General features: G+C 39.3%; 1 protein-coding gene across 1 annotated transcript in view; it reads right to left on the bottom strand.

Annotated features, from left to right (window-relative positions):
* The window catches only part of PRKN (parkin RBR E3 ubiquitin protein ligase), an 821278-nt gene that overhangs the window by 47348 nt on the left and 750676 nt on the right, over positions 1-23254 (bottom strand). The gene's annotated exons all lie outside the window — the stretch shown is intronic.

Here is a 23254-nt window from a genome sequence, read left to right as displayed (position 1 = left end):
CCAAAGGGGGGCTACAAGCAGATGAATCCATAGTACCTCCATCGCATTCCCGCTGTCCTCCAACCACCACCTCCAAACCAAGTCAGAAAGCACAATCCAGGGGTCCCTTCAACTCCAACACCCCCTAGTGCATCCTCACCCGGTTCGGAGGCCCGGACTCTCCAAACCTCTCCTTCCGAGATGCCAAGCCTGTCCAGCAGGTTGAACCTCTCCGAGAGGCTGGAGGATTTGAAGGATGCCATGATCACAATCTGGCAGCAGGGAAAGCCACAAACAACTTGGCAGGAGACAGATGAAACGCCTCTTTCGCTGTCACTATCATCCAGGTCAGGATAAAAAGCCTAGATCCGGATGGCACAGCACAGCCCAGATGTTAGGATGTAAAAAATCAGGAGGCAAACCAGCCAGGAGATGCCAAATCCCAGCGCCAACTGCAAGGGCCGGCTGAAGAGTCGGCCAAAAAAAAAACGGCCGAAAAAATACAAATCATCGCCCCACTCCCAGGCCTGCAAAAACATGGCCGCCGCAATTCCACCGTCTGCTTACCTGGCCCCGTTCTCAGCAGCCGTGGGCTCAAAAATGTCCGAAAACCTCTCCCACGGCTGCCGACCAGATGACAATCCGGGCCGGGGACAGCAGACGGCTAGGCGGGCGGCTTACACATTACCATCCTTGGAGGGCCTTCCAAAACGCCGAGACCGAATCTTCAACGCTGCGCCATCTTGCGCATGCTCTTATCGCACCCCTTTTCCTTCGAAAGTGCTCCCTTCCTCCCTGTGTCAGCTTTGGAAGCCAGACTAGGCCGAAGGCTTCCACACGCAGCCACTTTCTCCTGTGTGGGAAAGTAGGGGAGGGTTGTGGTGGTACAAGGGACTATTAGACATAACAACATTCTTCCTGCCAGTCAAGGTCAGGCTGAGCTCGCATCTGGAGAAGGAGTGGCCGGAGTGATGTCTCAAGATGGGACGGTTGAAGACTGGAGCATGTGATCGGCAGAGGGGTCATGAGGGTGGGGATTTTGGAGTTTGTATTACTGAGGGAAGAACCCGGATCCCCAGATTCGGATTTCAACCAACTGTGCCAGATTACCTATGCTAGTAAAAGAACTTTGAAAGATGTTTGCTTCAGAATAATTTCTGCAAGAAGGTTTTTCTGGAACGCTGACATCCTGGCAACCTGCTGTGTTATTGAAGTCCATCGCATCACCTCCCCTTTTGTAGACACATTCCATCGCATCTCCCTCCTTCATCTAATTCAGGACGAGGGAGCAAATAAGCCATATTTTTGGGGTATATGGTCCATCCCAAATAGTACATTTTACTCCTGGAAATTCAGATGGCATTGTCTTTGGTGGTCCTTAGAGGATGGTTAAAAAAAAGTTGTTTCAGAGAACTTGGGAGTTTGTGTCAGGATAGTCTTACTATCAGTTTTAATGTGATTTTACAGTTTCTGAATTTTCTTTAAACCTCTGAGAGTTCACATGGAATCAGAGGCATACAAATGTTAAAAGAAAGAAATAATTCATATCACAGAGTTAAGCTAAGCACCTTTGTTTGGCTGGGAATTTTGAGAGCATGTGATAAAGACGTTGAACTACCATGGGAGACTTGTTCAGTCAAAAAAAAAAGACTGCAATGGTGGGCATGACCAAAGAGGAATTTATTCCCTGGGTTAGGGCTGTCAAACTCCCGGCCCACAGGCCGGATGCATTATGCACTGGCCATGCCTACACCTGGTTTAACAAAGAAGGGGGGAAAACCCCGATATGCCACGTGACGCCATCGTGACGATGTGCGCTTGACACCTCTGCCCTAGGTTGCTTTCTATCATTCAAGTAATGAGCGCCAAATGTTCAAGCTTCTTATGCAGCATGGCCATTTTCTCCTTCATTTTCATATACAGAAAGAAGTGTCAAATAGCTATATTTTAAAGAAAAGAAACCGCTTCTCTTTTCAGAGCAAATCCAAATCCAGTTCAGTTGAAGGAGTGGAGCTTTCCAATGATCAATCAGGCCAATGATAGCCTTCAAGACCTGAATTGTCAAAATTGCCTAGAGTGCATAAATTATAACCCGGTTTGATCTATACTTCAAAGCATTCCTCAGTTAACCAAGCAAGCCATTACTGGAAAATCTCACATCTTTGATTAAATTGACTGTCAATGTTGGTTACATTCTTATCTAACAAGAGCTTTGAAATTGTGAATTGGCCAGCAGAATATTCCATTCTGACTTTTGGCTTTGAAGGCAAAAGTTTGGCTGTTAAATGGAAACAACTGAAGATTTTCAAAGCTCCCGTCTTGACCAGAATATCAGCGGAGGATTTTTGCCATAACTCAGAGGCTATAGTATGCTACATCCTTCTTTAAATATTTCTGTGGAACTCCAGAGTTCATCCTTGGAAAATTACATTTTTTAGCAGCTAAGGTTAAATTTTGTTGAATGTATAATAAATGTCATCCCTATGAGTTTGAAGTGTAGATTTGAGGAACTTAAGCTCACTTGCTTCCCCCCACTTTTTCGCTAAATACCCAACTCTGATTTTAAGATGGAATCGATATGAGCTAAGTTAGTTTGAAGGTAAAATTGCATGCTGTATTGATTGCATAATTTTTTTTTCATTCAAAAATTGACAGCGTGAAGGATCAGTGCTGTTGGAGATTTCTACAACTTTTATTTTTCTACAACCTTCTTGCAGTCCTAATCTGGATCACTCTCCATTGGTCTTATTTTTTTGCATTTGGAAACATAACCAACCAATGAGATGATCTCCAAATACGTTGAGCTATTCATTGCTGGAAATTCTGGGAGTTTTAATTCCAACACATGCAGAGACCACCATCATGAGGATGGCTGCTCTAATATATAGAGGGGAAAAAACTGCAACATGGGAAAATTTAAGCATTTTCTCTATCGTTCAGCTCTTAGCTATTTTTTGAGTTACTTTATTCATGAGATAGTTGTTTTTAAAAGCAAGTAAATGAAATTCAGAATATGGATTTTTGATGTTATGCAACCAGCTTTGTGTAATAATAACATTACCTCCCAAGTTCCAATTCTTATTATTCATTGCCCAGACCAATCTAACATCTGATTTGCTTTCAGCACTGCAGCTGTATTTTAATCCAATTGCTTTAGGGAATTCTCTACAAACAAATCCCAAATCTCTGTACCATTTAATAATCCCTTTTCTGATCTGGCAAATATTATTTTTTTTTGCCTTCTATGTGTGCTGATTAGCAACATAGCTGAATGTAAATAATGGTTTGCTCTGTTTCTGTCTCTTCATCATTTCTACTGATTCATTTGCAATAATACTAAAGGGCATCGTATGCGGCATCATAATTATTTGCAAGTGAATGAATTATGATGTCAGAAACAAACATGATCTCTCAGAGGGAAGATGTTCAGAAGAAAAAACGGGGCGGGGGGGAGAGAGAAAAACGCAGAGAACGAATAAAGGGCCTTTTCTTATAGTTTCATGTATTTTTCATTTAAATAAAACAGACTCTGGTTCACAGTTTTTTATGAGATTTCAAGACTATCATATATCTCTGATAATGGGATATTAACTTAAGTTACAATGTTTCTTACATTGAAGAACAAACAAAGAAAAGGTTTGATATATACATTTGATCAGTGGTGAAATCCTCCCCGGTTTGCTGCCAGCGCAGTGCGCACCAAACGCATGCTGTGCATGCACATGCGCAGTGTGCACCAAATGCATCACCCAGCAAACTTCAACCAAACTTAACTCAGACAAAGATGACACCACATGGCCCATGGGAGCCTGACAACAGCCATTAGAATACATGTTCTTGCGCAGGAACAGGAAGCTCAAGTGCAAAGCCCAAGAGAAGGTATATATACCCCTCACTCTCAACTTAATGTGGTCAGCTGCCCAAGAACTCAAACCCATGTGGTTCTGCTTCATCATCTTTCCAATCAGCTCCATGTTTCCAGTGTCTTCCTCCCGGCTTGGAACTGAACCAGATGAATATTTCTTCCAACAACTGAAAGCACGCTTAACCTTGAAGTAAAAGGGCAAAACTTAATGTTTCTGATACATTCATGATGTTATGAATCGTCCTCTGCTTTCTTTGTTCTTCCTCATTGAGGTAACAATAGCAAGAATAGATACAGGGAGCACTTTTTTTAAAAGCACTAGTGATGCTTAAAGAGTTTCCGCTTCATCATTATTATTTAGACCCTGCAAGATTTCATCTCACATCAGCATTAGAGAGCCTGGAATAATACTAATTATTCTGCTAAAACATCACATAGCCAAGGAAATGTGACTGTATGAATTTGCACCTGGCAAATTCAAATGGAAGGCAGGCACACATAAGGAAACATTAGTAATGTAGTTTAAGATTAGAAAAATGGCTCTCAAGGGATTACAGCATAAACGACAAATGTTGTCATAAAGCAAACATCACATATCGGGGAGACCGGCAAAATAATTCGTCTCCATGCAGCTGCTTTTAGGTGCAACGTACCTACTTAAATTCCAAATCATATTTTGTCCTTCAAAGGGAGATCCCCACTCAGCCCTAGAAATTATCGTGGCGTCTGAAAGTTGAAAATACATCTCTAGAAGTAGATTTGTTTCAGTTTTCTTAGTTAAAATTGATTTTTCCCCCTGCTTAAAATAATATTCCTACGCTAGCTGTAGAAATGTAACTATATAAAAATCAAGGAATCTATGAGAAGCCATAATATCCTTTGGCAGTGCAATTTAATTAGAGGTGATCCGAGAAAGGGAACAGAAGTCGGATAACAAGATGTGAAAATGTCAGGCAAGGTATAAAAGGGGCCATTTTATAATTAGAGTGAAGCTATATGGATTAGGATGGCAACAAAACTAGGATCCAGACTCAAGTTTGAGATTTTAGTGATTATTGCTGACATAGAATTAATTAATCATGACTGATCATTTGTATTTTTCTATATAATTCTATGCCAGGGATGTCCAAACTTGGCCCCTTGAAGAGTGGTGGACTTCAACTCCCAGAATTCCCCAGCCAGCAACTTGCTCATATTTATAGCTCATACTGGCTGGGGAATTCTGGGAGTTGAAGTCCACCACTCTTCAGGGGGCCAAGTTTGGACACCTCTGTCTTATGCAAATATGTACCCATGTTCTGGATCTGGTTGGCAGGGAGTCCTGAGATCGCTGGTATACAGCATTGATGAAAGAAGTTGGCTTCAGATATCATTGCTTTGGTTCACCTTTCAATGGATCATTTATTTTCCCCATGACATTATATTTCCATCAACGTTGGCTCAAAGAAAGAACAGCTCTCGGCAGGGATATGCCTCCTTTTTTATTACCAGAACTGTTAAGATTTTCTCAGATCAATAGAAGTGCTATATATCTTAATAAAGCCTCATAAAGGTGATGCCAGCGTGCATTTTAACAAACGACTTGAACTTGAAAAGGTATTGGGGGCAAATCTAAAACACGAAAATGACATTATTTTCAGTCATAAATTATCTTCCTCTCCCCCCAAAAGAAAGCAACTATTTATCTGGATGCAAGTCCTGAATGATTCTTCCTTAATTTGGTAGGTATTTTATTTTCCTTCTTTATCTGTTTCATTTTATCAGTCCATTAAAGTGAAATGATTAATAGTAAGAACATCGATTTGAAAAAGCAAATTCTCTCTAGATTCCATGTCTTAAATACCATAGTAGGAGCAAATGTATTTGTTGTGAGCCAAATTGTCATAAACCTATCACTGCCACATAGCAGAAGCCAAGATAGTTTAAAAATATTTCAGGCATTTAAGTTCTTAAACCATGTTAATTCATGGGCAATCACATTTACAGTATAGATAGTCCTCAACTTACAACAGTTTGTTTAGTAACCATTCAAAGTGAAAATAATTGACTTATGACTATTTTTCACACTTATAAACGTTGGGTCATCCCCATGATCACAATTCAGACCCTTGGCAACTGACACATTTTAGTGACGGTTGCAACTATCACCTTTTGCAAGCTTTTGACAAGCAAAGTCAACGGGGAAGCCAGATTTATTTTACAACTGTGTGACTAACTGAACAACTGCAGTGATTCACTTAACAATTTTGGCAAGAAATTGGGGCAAATACTCACTTAACAAATGTCTTACAGAAACTTTGGACTCAATTGTGGTCGTAAGTCGAGGACTATTTGTATATGTTTGTGTTCAATGTTTCTGTATGATATTATAATATTGGAGATGAAGTGGGGTCAGTAGAAATGCAATACTGTAGTCCAGAATTACATATTATTCCTCAATTCTATATCTAGAATTCTATACCTCAATTCTATACCTATACCTATACCTATACCTGTAAATGTTGTACCTTGATGAAGGTATCTTTTCTTTTATGTACACTGAGAGCATATGCTCATTCCTTGTGTGTCCAATCACACTTGGCCAATAAAATTCTATTCTATTCTATTCTATTCTATTCTATTCTATTCTATTCTATTCTATTCTATTCTATTCTATTCTATTCTAGAACAGATGCACCATGTGCTGGCCCCACCCCTGGCCAGTTTAGCAAAGGGGAAAAAAGTCCCGATACGGCACGTTACACTGCTTTAATGACGCGAGTTCGACATCCCTGACCTAGAACTACAGCTTCAGTGAGTTGGAAAGGAATACCTACGGGACAATAGTACAATGGTTATACTCAGAACATGTTAGAAGTTGAGACATCCAATCTTTTAATTCAGCTTCACTGCAGAAATCAATTGGAAACCCTCCTGCATTGTGACATTTTTTTAAAAAATTTTTTTTGTAGGTTTCCTTTCACTTTTCAACTTTGAAACTCCAGGGGCACCCATAATACTTTTGCTCCCGATATCAGCCTTTTGTTTCTCGAACTGATCCCAGAAAAGCTCGGAACTTTTCTGCTCGGAGTCCTGTATAGATTGAATGTTATTGGAAGTGTCAGCTATGAGAATACATGGTGCAGTTAATTACTGTATTCATTGACCTTTTGACTTCTCTTAGAAGAATACAGATCAAACCATAAGTTAAATCAGCTTGGATGTTTAAAGGGTTCTTTTATTTAAACACCACACTGCCGAAGTACCACATGTTGTCTCAGAACCTTTTCCTTTCTCTCTTTCCCTCCCACCACCCCCAAAATCAAGCAACCTTTTTTTTAGATGAAACCCAAGGATGAAATGGCATGAAAGGGAAATTACTCCTTTCATCCACCAGAGGATGGTCTCTGTAGATCAGACTATTGTCTGAGCGCTGTGGTGAAATTCTATATGTAGTTGCCAAAGATTACATTATGCACGGACTGCAAATTAATGGACTTGGCTTTAAATACTCACTCACTTATCATTCACAGAAAATTACACTCATTCTAAAAGGGAGTGAGGCGTGTGAGATATGCTCTTTTTTTTCCTCCTGCCTGAGAATATCTGACAGCCTTACTGATTTAATGACACCCTTCCTGTCATTTCCTGTAACTACTGTCACTGCTGCAGCTGCCGTTTCACCTGTATCTTACATAATGCACTGATCACGCTGTTAATTAAACCATATGGATGGATTGGCTTCAGGTGACTCATCACCCTACTGAAAGGTTTATAGCACCTTCAGATGCTCTGTTGGCTTTTGCTTCTCTAATTTTGTTAGTGCAAAAAGGGGGAAAAAAAACACTCCAGAGGAATTGAAGTGTGTTTTCTTGTGTGTATGGCATATAAACATAAGAACCCATGTCAAAGCCTATCTAATCCAGCCTTCTGTTCCTACAATGGCCAATCAGGGAAAGGGGAAGCTGTCAAACAGGAACACAATGGCATTATCTAATGGTGCTGTGAATATTAAGAGAAATGCCAACTTCCCAGTGGCCAACAGATATTTGGAATTTTTTCAAGCAGGACCAAACCTCTCCCTCTCCTTCTTCCCCCCCCACCCCACACACAGACACAGAAGCTTAATATGGCTTTCTGGAATAACTAGAAATGTAATTACAGGACATTAAAAGGTAAAGGTAAAGGTTCCCCTGGCACATATGTGCTAGTCATTGCCGACTCTAGGGGGCGGTGCTCATCTCCGTTTCAAAGCTGAAGAGCCAGCGCTGTCCGAAGACGTCTCCGTGGTCATGTGGCCGGCATGACTAGACACCAAAGGTGCACGGAACGCTGTTACCTTCCCACCAAAGATGGTCCCTATTTTTTCTACTTGCATTTTTACGTGCTTTTGAAACTGCTAGGTTGGCAGAAGCTGGGACAAGTAACAGGAGCTCACCCCGTTACACAGCAGCACTAGGGATTCGAACCGCTGAGCTGCCAACTTTTCGATCTACAAGCTCAACGTCCTAGCCCCTGAACCACCATGTCCCTTACAGGACATTAGCTATTACTAATTCATTCTGATAATAACTATTTTATCCATAAGTATATCCATCAGGGTTCTTGAAAAGGCCAAATCTGGGCTTGAATCTCATTGTACCAAATGTTCTTTCATCACGGTCCTTTTAGGGAGAACGTATAGGGTGACATCATACCTATTCAAAAGTTATTTTCTCCCAGTATTCCTTTTATGATCCCATCTACAATAAGCAACTGGTTATATGATGACAACACACAGACACAGACACCCACCTACACATTTGAGGTATACAATACCGGACATTGAAATTTTTCAAGATACAAGTGAAACCAGATTACATGCCACCATCAATTTGTTCTCCAGGAAGGAATTAAAAATTCATTAGCATGGCACTGATTAATGCTTCCCCCTAGCTATTTAAGATGGCACGATGTTCCTTATGATTCTCTTCAAATTTAGCATCTTATTAAGTGAAGTCTCTGTGAGGTATCCTGTCAGCTAAAAATCCTTGATATATCAAGACCTGTAACATCGCAGGAATGACCTGAAAGAACCTTGCAAGCAGAATATTTTCAGTTCATAGTTATTTTGATAACTACTTTGTCTGAAAGAAGTGTTTCACCAAATTTGAAAGAACTATTTTACAATCTCAACGTTTAAAGAGGTGGGTTGTTGTTGTTTTTTGTAAGTTCAGGGCTCAGGACTGAGATGATTTTTTAGATTTGTATTTTTCCCATCTCTTTAACTTATTTACAAGTGCTGTACATATAATCTTCCATCCTCTTTTAACTAAGGAAAAAATTATATTCTCCCATTTGTTTTCAATGTACTTTTTGATCTGATGTTGTGTTATATAGTTCAAGTCTGAAGCCTCAGTCAAAAATATATTTAAAACATATTGTATTCTTATTATTTAATCTCTTTGCCCATATTTTGTTTAGTTACTCTGGAGAGAAAAAAAAAGCAGCATCCATGTAACTTACTCATGAAGCAGAATTCAAAATTTTTCAAGATGTTTTTCAAATGGATCATCTGATGCTAAATTTTCAAGCTATTGTATTCGAAAGACAGAGGCTTGTTCAATAGGCAAACCAGAGCTGGAAAGTAACTATGAAAGACTGCTCCACATTGCTGATGTGACAAAAGAATTGCGGCTGAAAATACAAAGGATATATTTTTACTTCAGAAATGACTCTACTGGGAGAGCAGCCAGCTATCTAGACCCGTTCCAGTCCGGTTTTCGGCCTGGTTACAGCACGGAGACGGCTTTGGTCGCGTTGGTGGATGATCTCTGGAGGGCCAGGGATAGGGGTTGTTCCTCTGCCCTGGTCCTATTAGACCTCTCAGCAGCTTTCGATACCATCGACCATGGTATCCTGCTGCGCCGGTTGGAGGGATTGGGAGTGGGAGGCACCGTTTATCGGTGGTTCTCCCATCTCTCCGACCGTCGCAGTCGGTGTTGACAGGGGGCAGAGGTCGCCCCGAGGCGCCTCACTTGTGGGTGCCGCAGGGTCGATCCTCTCGCCTTCTGTTTAACATCTACATGAAGCCGCTGGGTGAGATCATCAGTGGTTTCGTGAGGTACCAGCTGTATGCGGATGACACCCAGCTGTATTTTTCACACCGGACCACCCCAACGGTTATCAAGTGCTGTCCCGTGTCTGGAGGCCGACGGGTCTGGATGGGGAGAAACAGGCTCAAGCTCAATCCTCCAAGACAGAGTGGCTGTGGATGCCGCATCCCGCACAGTCAGCTAACCGGCTGACCATCGGTGGCGAGTCATTGGCCCCGGCGGAGAGGGTGCGCAACTTAGGCGCCCTCCTGGATGAACGGCTGTCTCTAGAAGATCATTTGACGGCCGCTCCAGGAGAGCGCCTACCAGGTTCGCCTGCGCGCCAGTTGCGCCTTTCTGGACCGGGATGCCCTATGCACGGTCACCACGCACTCGTGACGCCTCGCCTGGATTACTGCAATGCTCTCTACATGGGGCTCCCTTGAAGGGCATCCGGAGGCTACAGTTAGTCCAGAATGCGGCTGCGCTGGTGATAGAGGAGCCCTCGTGGCTCCCGTGATAACACCCATCCTGCGAGACTGCACTGGCTACCTGTGGCCTTCCGGTGCGCTTCAAGGTTTTGGTGACCACCTTTAAAGCGCCCATGGCATAGGGCCGGGTTATCTACGGGACCGCCTACTGCTACCGAATACCTCTCACCGACCTGCGCCTCACAGAGAGGGACTCTCAGGGTGCCGCCAGCGAGGCAATGTCGCCTGGCGACGCCCAGGAAGGGCCTTCTGTGGGGCTCCCACCCTCTGGAACGAACTACCCCCAGGACTTCGTCAGCTTCCGGACCTTCGGACCTTCCGCCGCGAGCTTAAAACATACTTATTTAATTGCGCAGGACTGAGCTAGATTTTAATTTACGGGTTTTAAATTGGGTTTTATTTTCATATTTTTAATTTAGGCTTTTAGAATAAGTTTTTTAATTGTTTTTAGACTGTATTTATCTATTTTTAAATGCCTGTAAACCGCCCTGAGTCCTTCGGGAGATAGGGCGGTATATAAATTTAAATAATAAATAAATAAATAAATTATGAGCTGCAAGTCACTTGGAACTTTATGATTGGGCTCTCAGAATGCCCTTTAGGCTAAAAACAGGAACAAGAAAGTGTAGAAAAGGAAAAGAAATCTCAGCAAGTAGTCATAACCTTGCATAGAAAACAGACCAAAATTAGTACACTTAAAACCGTAATAGGCTAGATTGCTTCCTTTCTCCATTAGCTGTTGAAATGGACAGACAAACTGGCTTCATGTCTCCTACTTTGTCGATGTGTTTCTATCAACCCTTTCCAGTTTTTATATCTCTCAAGCAAAACAATGAGCCTGGGAAAAGGTGCCACTCCAATTCTTGTATTAGTTAAGCTGTCAGCTATCAATCCTAGAAGTTCTTGATATACAGGAAGTTCTTGACTTACAACAATTTGTTTAATATCAATGGCACTGCAAAAAATGATTTATGGCCATTTTTCACATTTATGACTGTTGCGGAATACCCACAGCCACGAGATCAAAATTAAGATGCTTTGCAACTGGCATGTACTGGCATGACCATACAGCATCCTGGGTCATGTGATCACCTTGTGTGACCTTTTGACAAGCAAAATCAATGGGGAAGCCAGATTCTCTTAACAACCCGCCTTTACTGACTTAACTGCAGTGATTCACTTAACAACTGGTGCAAGATAGGCTGTAAAATGGGGCAAACCTCCCTTAACAACTGTCTTGATTAGCAAGGGAAATGTAAGGCTTAACTGAGGTTGTGAGTCAAAGATTACCTGAAGTAGAAGCCCAGTATTCTGAACTGTATTGGGCACTTTCATTATTACAAAAGGGTTCCCAGCTGCAGAAGTCAAAGCTAGTGGAAGAAGCAGGATAAGATGGGGTAGAGGAGAACTGTCTGGCAGGACAACACACATCCTTTTTATCCTTGTTTGTCTTTCCCATGAATAAAAAATGAAGATGACCAGCATTGGTATTTGACATCTGACTGTGGGAGAAGACCCAACTATAGGTCTTCAGAATCAAAACATCAGAATATTACCAAAAGTGTCTATGGAAATATTTCTCTCAATGCCTTTATTATTATTAACTAAATGACAAATGTTTTAGAAATATTTTGTACAAAAGTAATTATAGTTCAAATACACGGTTCTGTAATAGCAGAAATACAACCTGCTCCATTTAATTTGAATGACAATATTAGTTAGTCAAATATAAGAAATGTATAAGTGTAATCATTTGGTTCTAAACCAATAAATTACAGAAAAGGGATTCTGGAAAAAAAACCCTGATAAATTAGTTTGATATAAAGCAATAAATATTTTTTTTATTGTACTTAGGACCCTGCTTTTCAAATGATCCTGTTATCAGAGGAAGTCAGAAAGAATGATTGTAAAATGAAAATTGTTGAAGATAAAAATGGGCTGACTTACAAAATGCCAGGACCCATTACTCTCACGGGAATGAAATTTTGGAACGTTCTTGCTACTTCAGCTCTGCCATGCTCCCATAGTTACATGATTCTCTTTAACAGTGTTCTCCCCTTCCCCATTGACTTGTGAGAAAATATCAGAGAATATTGTAAAAGAGAGTCATGTAACTATGGTGAGGTGGTAGTGCTGAAGCAGCAAGATCTTTCCAAAATTTCATTCCCATGGGAGTAATGGGTCCTGGCATTTTGTAAGCTAGCCCATTTGAGGTCCCTTGGTTAAAAAGGTTTAGGTCTATGACAACTGGCTACAGCTAGCTCACCACGACCAACTTGCTGCAGCTAACTCACCGTGCCCCTTTTACCACGAGACAACTTGCCCTGGCTAACTTGCCGCAGGCCAACTTGCCACGGGACAAGACTTACACTAATATCGGAGAAATAGTGGAATACAATCATTAAAGAAGGGATGACAAAGGAGGGGCAAAATGAAATGTGAATGACAAAAATTAAAGTATTTTAAAATTTATTTTAAATAATTAGATTGAATTGTTGAATTATCCCATGAATTGGCCATTGGGTCACTGTCCCAACCCAGCAAGTTGTCCCATGGCGAGTTGGTCATGTTGAGTTGTTCCGTGACAAGTTGGCCATGGCGAGTTGGCTGCAGTGAGTTGTCCCATTCCAACGGGGAAGCTGGGAAATTTGCAAGGAGAAAGTCAAAGGGTATTGCGTGACTTTGGCTAACATCGAGAGCACAATGGCAGGTTTGGACTTGCATTCTCTGTGTAAGTATGGAAATGTATCTGAAAGGATGACCCAAAGGGTAACAGATTGTTCCTACTAAATTCAATTTATTTTTATGCTGCTCCTATCACAGCCCATTTTCACTTCCATGCAATTAAGTGGACAGAAGCAAACTTTTGCACACACCATTTCTACTTCTTTCAACACTCGTGCCTTGTGACTGATCAGAAGCTATCCATTGCCATTTTACCACATCTTAAAAAGATCCAAAAGAAAGATATGTGAGACAGAGAGACTGATAGACAGACAGACAGAATGCTGCATATAGTTAAGTTGAGTTGCTTTCTAACACTACTCTAATATTAAAACCATACTATTAAAAAGCTGGAACTAAACATACTGAAATACACTAATGGTGTCCTCTGATAGTGTAGAAAGTTACAAGCAATTTTGCTTGTAGCTGGAGCAGAAGTAAGATGTATTATTATGCAGCTATTTATCTGAAGCATCCCAATTTTTTTCCTTCTCTATTGTCTCTCTCTCTCACCCGACTTCTTCGTTCCACCTCTGTTGCTCAGTTTTAGAGTATAGTTGGATTGCAATTGCTCAGACAAACTTTTTTTGTGTCACATTTATGCACATTTAAAACATAGTTTTGAGATATAGTTCCAGTATAACTGAGTAGTCCGTTTAATCATCCTTACAAGAATTCAGGGAGACATAGGTTTAAAGGCACCCTTGTCCCCTGATACGTCTCTAGCCTCCTCCCTTCTAATAGTGATGAATAGTGATGAAAGCTGTCATGTTTGAATGAGCATTCTATTGTTAGTAGGATGGTAGATTCTGTAAGCAACTAATTTTATTTGCTATTGTCCTGTTGTTTCTGTATTTCATATTATATGGAAAGTGCTAGGAGTTGTGGGCAATACCAAAGAACTATAAATTACCAGCATCTGGGCAAGATAATGGTTGTGCCAACAGAATCAAAATCCTGCTGCTTTGTAAGAGCACGTGAGAGTCAAACATCAATCAGACTGTTTGCATGTACCTGCATTTCAACTTGAAGGCTACATATGCCAATCAAAAGGTGTCCCAATCTGACTAGGAAATATATCACTATTCTGGGAACAACTAGAATATCATGGAATATGAATACCTTCTTTGACCATTGAGACAATGACAAGAGATGACTTGTAAATCTTATTGAAGCTCCGTGTCAGAATGTCCATCTTCCCTTAAACTCTCAGAGCAGAGGGATACAGGTGTTTATATTATGTGATACCTTCTGTACATGAAGCATGACACAATATAACATCTCTGTTCCAATTGCGTAAGACAAGGTGGACTGTATACCTCATTCAGATTGAAATTCTATATATATCTGTCCCTGCAACTGCTGAGCCTCAGGACATGGATTCATTCCTAAAGCTAACATGTTGTATATGGTCACCTAAAATACAAAGATCTGTAAATTCAATTCCCAGTAGATAGTTGGAACTCCATAGAACAACACCCGGCTATTCATGTCTGAAGAATCCTGATAAGAATGAAACTGGTTACACAGTGTATCTTGTGGTTAATGTAACCATAAATCTTACTGATAATTATAGTAGATAAACTTATTACTCTAGAAAGTTTGAACTAATGGTATATGCCAGGGGTCTCCAACCTTGGCAACTTTAAGACTTGTGGACTTCAACTCCCAGAGTTGCTCAGCCAGCTTCACTGGCTGACAAACTCTGGGAGTTGAAGTCCACAAGTCTTAAAGTTGTCAAGGTTGGAGACCCTTGGTGTATGCAATATGCAAATTATTGAATTCAGCTGCTGTCTGCACTGATTGTAGTACATAATTCCCCTCGGCTGTTGTAAAATGGTTCACATCTGAATTTTTTCATATGCCATTCTGTCAGAGGTAGTCCTTGGGTTATGACCATTTGTTCAATAACTGTTCAAAGATACAACAGGATTTCATGAGGGCAGTGGTGAAATTCATTTTTTTTACTTCCAGTTCTGTGGGTGTGGCTTGGTGGGCACGGCAGGGGAAGGATACTGCAAAATCTCCATTCCCACCCCACTCCAGGGCCAGGCAGAGGTGGTATTTGCCGGTTCTCTGAATTATTCAAAATTTCCAATATTGGTTCTCTAGAACCTATCAGAACCTGCTGAATTTCATCCCTGAATGAGGGGGATTATGAGGGGAGTCGTTGGAGCTCTCACTCACACAGTGTGCCTACAGTCATGTGATCATGATCCGGGTGTTCAGGTGATGACTTTGTGATTTTGACATCAGAGTGAACCATGATCACATGATTGCGATTTCTGATGTTCCCTGTTGGCTTTCCACAAAGTCAGTGAGGAAGCTGACAGAAAATCAGAAGTCACTCCCCCTACAGCCACTTTTTGGGTTCGGGTTGCCTCCCCACTCACCCTGCTTGCCTGGGATTCCAACCTTTTCCTGCTTAAAGATTGTGCAGACTTGGGGTTAGGACAGCAAACAGCTGGGATTTCTATCACTTAACAATGGATTCACGTGACATTACACTCTACAAACACATTGCTTAGAAATGGAAATTTCAAGTCCCAATTGCCATCATAGCCTGAGGACTACCAATATCATATTTTGCATGATAATATGAATTTATGGAACCTTATCCTCAATTCTGATATATCCTTTCAAATATGCCAGTTTTCCCCATTGAACACTTCAGTTCAATGCCATTTTATTTCTCTTTTGGCAATATCTGTATGCTGCAGTTGAATGATTATAGGCCTCTTGCATTTTTTAAAAACTGTCTGGAATAACACAGAGCTGGATGATGGAGAAATTGTGGTACACCCTGATTTCTTTTCATATCAAATATATAATTTAAAAAATGGGTTCAGATTTTAAATCTCTGGAAATCAAAGACTTTCAGCATCTCAAACACTTAAGAAGCTGTGATAAATAATTAAAGTCTAAAATTTCTGATCCCTAGACTAATCTCACATAAACCCTGATGTTCCAGCAATTTGGGAAAGTATATCTAATTCTTAAATGCAGTGGTTAAATATTTTCTCAACTGGCCTGGATATGGAAAGCAATGTTTTCAAAATACAGTATGTGGGCCCAATTATATATTATGTGGGATTTTATTTTTCATTGTCCTAAGCAAGTTTGATGTACTCAAATTTATTAGAAGCTAATCAATCACTCAATAATTTTATTTAACAACATGAAGACTACCAACCAACCAAATTGTACCCCACCATAAAAAATATGAAATCTTGCTTATACAATAAAATATTAGACAGGCTATTTACAGCAGACAAAGTAGTATACATGGAGTTGTAAAATTTAATAAACATCAGTGAAGTATTATGCTATCTTCAGTTATACCAAGAAGTATTTGTGTCAAGAGTATATTTCAAATTAGCTAGCTATATGTATCTATATTTTGAGAGTTATGGTAAATCCAATTTTTACAGGGACAGTTACTATGAAATGGATAGACTTATATATTTCATATAAAACATGATAGACTGCATTTAGCTTTTCTTTTCAGCGGTACTGATACCACTACTAACTGACTACCACAAACCCTAAATCTACTGTGGGAATTCTTGTTGTAGGAAAAGCCTGTCTGTTTGACCTTGGATTTAGCCCATATACTAAGCATCAAATGGAAAGAATTGCAATACACATCAGAAGGGATCTGGATCAGATCAAACCCCAGCTTCTTTCTATACCCACTTAGAAAATAAAATTGACCCGTTTTGTACCAATGATAGAAAAAGAAACCAGCATACAGATAACTTGTTCTTTATGCTCTTGCAAGAAATAAACTTTATAAATTTAAACAAATCCACTCACAACCGCTCCTAGTAGGTCCAAGGAAATATGCACAAAAAATGAAATCAAAAGGAGAAAAAGGAAGAGAATCATTGCATTGCATTGCATTATATTGTACTGTACTGTACTATCTATACCAGTGGTAATCAACTTGGTCCCTACTGCACACTAGTGGGCGTTCCAGCTTTCATGGTGGGCGGTAGGGGTTTTGTCTTTCCTTTTTTTTAATTTAATTCACTTTTTAAAAAAATTTCATAGCATTATTTAAAAACATTTTCATTAGGTTTTCATAATTTATGCTTCTGTGTATGCAAAGATAGATTTAACTATAGTAAGTTGTTTTATAAAGATTTATTCTGCCAAACTTAATGAAAGTCCGACATAAAATATTTGGTAAGTAATTATTATTATATGCTTTAACTTGTTGTAACTCTGCTTTATAAATTTTATAAAGTAGTTACTTCTCTACTTTATAAATCACCATTACTGTGGAACTAGTGGGCGGTTAGAAAATTTTAATACTAACAGAGATACAAAAGTGGGCGGTAAGTATAAAAAGGTTGACTACCCCTGATCTATACTATTTATTTATTTATTTATTTATTATTTAAATTTTTATACCGCCCTTCTCCCGAAGGACTCAGGGCGGTTCACAGCCAGATAAAAAATACACAATAATACAATATGAATACGATTAAAATAGAATTAAAAAACTTATTAAATTGGCCAAAATTAAAATTTTAGGATAAAAACCCATTAAAAACCCATAAATTTAAAACTAACCCAGTCCAGCGCAGATGAATAAGTGAGTTTTAAGCTCGCGACGAAAGTATAGTATAGTATACTATGCTATGCTATGCTATGCTATGCTATGCTATGCTATGCTATGCTATACTATACTATACTATACTATACTATACTATACTATACTATACTATACTATACTATACTATTATTAATTCTATTATTTTAGATTAACTTTAGTAGCTACTCCCAATATTTCCCCAATACAATTTTATATTAATTCCATATTGAAAAAATATATATAATGCTGCTGCCAGTACAGTGTACACTCTGTAACACATTGTATGGCTGTAAATTTAAGCTTTTCCCTACAGTTTGAACCTAAAAAAGATCTTATCAGATAAGACCAGCTTTTACGGAGAAAAAAATATTTTTGTACAATAACCCATTACAGATAAAAAAATGGTGCAATCCAAGAGTTTTCTTTTCATTATGAGATATATAAGTTCAGTTTTCTTTTCATTATGAGACTTTTTGCTTGATAAAAGTTGACAAAGGAGCACTTACAAGCGATAAATAATGGGCAATTTTCTAGTTGTAGCAGCACATCATTTGTAAGAATTTTTATCATCTTGGTATATCAGCTCATTTTCTGAATCTTGCTAATAGTTATATATATATATATTATGCAGCACATTATTTTCTAGGCTGGCAACATTCATTTGTAGGTGCACAACCAAGATAATCCAGATTAAAACTGTTTGTTTTTATTGCCCTTTTCAGCTCTAGTATTAGCCTTCCATCCATTTATAAAATGGCAATTGTTGATATAATGAACCTTGTTAGGTAGTATAGACAAGAAGCACACCAGAAAAACTAGTTTACTGTAAGCTTACATTTACAAAATCTTTCAAGTCTGAATGTACATCTCCCCTTCACCCACACTTTACAGCCTAAGAGGTGGTATATTCAGCAGGTTCTGACCAGTTCTGGAGAACCAGTAGCAGAAATTTTGAGTAGTTTGGAGAACCGGTAAATACCACCTCTGACTGGCCCCACCCCCATCTCTTCTCTGTCTCCTGAGTCCCAGCTGATCGGGAGGAAATGGGGATTTTGCAGTAACCTTCCCCTGGAGTGGGGTGGGAATGGAGATTTTACAATATCTTTCCCCTGCCACGCCCACCAAGCCATGCCCACAGAACTGGTAGTAAAAAAATTTGAATCTCACCACTGCTAGGGAGGGTCCCTTCTGAGATGTTTGTCAAGCCCACATTCCTTCTGTGGGCTCAACTGCCTCTTATCTGGCTGGAGCAAGAATGGCAAAGTCCCTCACCTCCTGGTTCTCCCACCCTCTGAAGATCACTGTCTTGCAGTGTTCTTCAGAGGGTGAAGAGAAACAATCATAGGGAAGACAGTGTGTGCAACCTCACATCCTCTATTTCTCTAGAGACGATTGAAGGAGCTGATCTATTCATTGGCTTCTTTTCTTGATGGCAATTGTCAACTCTGCCTTTCACAGAACTATCTCAGTCTACTATTTTCCACCAGAAGTCCAAGAAGCTATCTCTTGTTGACCTGCAGTGCGGTACATTCCTACAAAGTATTAATTGCAAGTTAAAGAGTAAACTCTGCTGCCTTAATTGTTAATAAGAACCCTTTCGTAGGCTCCCAGCCTGAAACTTACCAGACTTTAAAATGGATGCAAGGTCAAAAAATGAATTGTTTATTACCATTTACTACTATTGTATTTGCAAATGGTCACTCTCTGAGTCACTTTCTAAATGAATTAACAAGTGAACTACCGTATATGTATGGTATCAGAATAATAAAATGTTTCTTATTTTGGAATGATATTTTCAGAATGGTACCTAAAACAAACAGCATACTATGTAAGAGATATCTACCTAGCTATTTGATGAAACAAAATATTGTAGCAGATGGATGTTCACTCTGATTTGCCCCAGAGTTCCCAAACCATCTGCTCATACTTTGAGAAGCTTTTTTTAATTGTTCAGTTGTTTTCACCTCTTTGTGACCCAAGGGACATCATTGCAGCAACTTTGTCAATAACTGCTAGAATTCTCGTATAATCATGTATGTATGTGTGTGTGTGTGTGTGTTACCAACAGTAGCATCTAACTACTGATGTAGTCTTCTGATGGTTTTGTTTTCAATCGTCTTTGATTTTTTCCAAAGTTCAAGGTTTTCTGCAACAACTATTGACTTCGCTTATCTAAGCTTTAGCTTCATTTTTAATGCCTCCAGGGAAAAGTCTAGTACTCAATGATTGGTTCTTCTTGAGGTCCTAAGTATTCTCAAAAATCCTCTCCAGCATCACAATTCAAATACATAAATTCTTTTTTCAGCCTTTCCACAGTTATAAATTACAACTGGGAAAACCATACCACGACTATATGTACCTTTGTTGTCACTGCGATTCTCTGTACTTCAATATTTTACCCAGATCGGTCATAGTTATTTTTCCAATCAAATCTTTGACATCTTTATTCCATGGCTATAATCACCATCTCTGAGGTTAAAGTTGGTTACTACTTAGTTTGTTCTCCACTGGGTTAGTATTGTCTGTTGGCCTAATCTTATTTATTTGTTTTTAATACTGATTGGCTTGATTAGATTGGCTTTTGCACTTTCCTTCCATCAATGAATAATTCTTTACCTCTTCCATATTTTTAGTGATTAGTGTAAGATGTAAATTAGATGTTTCTCCTGGCAATCTCACTTTCAGTTTCTATTTCTTCTAGTCTAATTATTTCTCATGATATATTCTTCATATAAATTAAATAAATAAGGTACACTATACAAACTTGCCGCATTCTATTCCCTATTTCAAGTCTTCATTTTCTCCACAGTCCATTCTTAGTATTGTTTCTTGGCCATCATACAAAATATTCGATAACATTTTAAGGGCTAGCTATTAATTGCTATAGATGGACACAGTGGATCAGTGGCTAAGACACTGAGCTTGTCAATCGAAAGGTCAGCAGTTCAGCAGTTCGAATCCCTTGTGCCACGTAACAGAGTGAGCTCCTGTTACTTGTCCCAGCTTCTGCCAACCTAGCAGTTCGAAAGCACATAAAAAATGCAAGTAGAAAAATTGGGACCACCTTTGCTGGGAAGGTAACAGCGTTCTGTGCGCCTTTGGCATTTAGTCATGCTGGCCACATGACCACAGAGACGGATTCTTCGGCTCTTTGGCTTTCAAACGGAGATGAGCACTGCCTCCTAGAGTCGGGAACAATTAGCACATATGTGCGAGGAGAACCTTTACCTTTTATTAATTGCTATAGTCTGTACAGTCAAAAGCTTTAATATCATCAATCAAGGAAATATGAATTTGGAATTCACTTCCCTTTTTTGTTATCTATGGGATACTAGCACTGTGACCTCAAATACTCCTGTCTCTATTATGTTCATACTATCCATATGTTCCTGGGCTCTGGTTTGCAAAATCGTACTAGTGTGTGAAATCAGTGCAACTATTTGGTAGTCTGAACATTATTTAGCATTACTCTTTTTTTTTTTTGCTATTAGAATATAAATATAAATTGATCTCTTTCAGTCTCTTGGCCACTGCTGTGCTTTTCAAACCTGCTTATAAAGCAAATAGTACTTTTACTGCATTGTCTAGCAACATTTTCAACGGTTCTGTTGATACTTACTGGTAATCAAGTCCTACAGCATTTTTAGCAATATTTTTCTGAGCTCATTTTCTAGGATATCTAACTCTAGCTCACTGATAAACTCTTTGTATTTGTCATCATTTCAGACTTTTTAAAAAAGTTGTTTCATATATTTGTGCAATCTCTTCTTTGTACTTTCTTTCTACAATAGATCTCTGTCTTTTTGTGTGTGTGATATGCGGTCTTTCTTTGCATAGAAAGTTCCCCTGATTTCTGTAATTTTCTTAAATAAATCTCCTATCCTTTTCATTTAGTTACTATTCTTCTTTGCATTGCTTAGATATATCAACTTTTTGCTCTTTTTGGGAATTCAGTGTTTAGTTGAACAGATTTTCTTCTCTCTTGTTTTTCTTCAATGATTTTCCTTGCACGAGAAGATGTTTTTGTTTACTTCATTTTGAATGATGTTACAAATTTCAGTTCAGATCAGTTCATCAGATGTTCTATTTATCATATCTAGGAGGTTAATCCTATTCTTTATGTTCATCACATAATAATATTGTTGAAATCAGATTTATTGTCTGGATGAGTTTATGTAATTTATGTTGTAATTTTGAAATGAGGTTGTGATTTGAAGCAGGCCTTGTTTTTGCTAACTCAATAGAACTTTACTTTTGCGTTCAAATTATTCAGGCAATTTGATCTTGGTATAAAGTGACACCAATTTTAGGTTACTGGAAAAAGGATTTGTTTAATCTTCTTGAAAAAGTTTATTAATCTGTCTCCTGCTTTGTTTTGTATTTATACATTACCTATATATATAAAAGCGAAAACTACTCACACATTCATCACAAAATACAAACTTGAAATTTGCCACATATCTTCCTCTTGGCTTCTAGGTGCTCACTAAGAAAGGATTTTTCAAAATGACCACCAGAGCATTAGTATTGCCTATATTATTATTAACACGCTCTGAGGCTAAGGAGTTCTATTCCCCCTCCCCACCTGAAAATAAATCTGTTCCAAATGCAAAACACAAGCAGAGGAGAGGAGTTTCACTTTCAGTGTTACTTTCACAGCAGCAAGCAGCTTTACTACAGAACAGTTGAGCTAAGCCATGCCAAGCCTTCCTATCCTTCCTGTCTCCTTCTTGCTCACATAGCAAATACTTTTTTGAGTTTCCAGGTACTCCTCAACTCTCTCTCACACTGACAGGATGCTAGCCAGATGAATACCGATGGATGCTGTGGACTGGGATATTCTGCTCCCCCTCCCCCTCTGTTCCAACTGCCAGTTGCATTATATTAACACTGTCAAGGTTCCAGAAAAACCTCTTCTGCAATAAAAAAACTCAGAAGCCATTGTTTTTTCAGAGTTCTTTACTCGCATGAGGAAACTGGCACACGATGAGTGAAGTTCCAAAACTGAATTTCCAGATTCTTTTCCCAGTTATACAAACCCCAAGAGTCCCATCCCCCTGACCCCTTTGATGGTCACATGGTCCCACGTTCTCCCAGTTCATTCGAATATCTTCTTGCCACTCTTCCTGCAGATGCGAACACCATCCGACCTTGACCGCTTGAAGAATGTTAACATACCCCTCAGCCCCCCTTCTTCCCCTCAGGGGAAAAATGTGGCAGCGTCTGGAACCCTAAAGTCTAGTATGGTTTCCAGGCCTGACAAACACACTCTGATGCTACAGAGTTACACATTCTACATTAAGTTTCAGGTGGTAAGTGTCAATTTATCAAGCCCAAGCACACAGTTTCGTAGCGAAGCATGGGCGTCCAGCTAGTACATAAATATGTATATGTTTATATATAAATGTGTACTATTATGTATAGTGTTAAATATACACTTATATTTGCATTTCAGATGCTATTTTTCCAGCTTGGTACTCATACCTGACCCATCCCAAGACCCATCATAAGAATCTCATCTGACATACCTGAAACGCTTTTA

This window comes from Ahaetulla prasina, chromosome 1 (genome assembly GCF_028640845.1).
Source record: "Ahaetulla prasina isolate Xishuangbanna chromosome 1, ASM2864084v1, whole genome shotgun sequence".
Classification (NCBI taxonomy): Eukaryota; Metazoa; Chordata; class Lepidosauria; order Squamata; family Colubridae; genus Ahaetulla; species Ahaetulla prasina.
The sequence above is the reverse complement of the archived record's forward strand: the minus strand, read 5'-3'. Positions and strand labels throughout refer to the sequence as shown.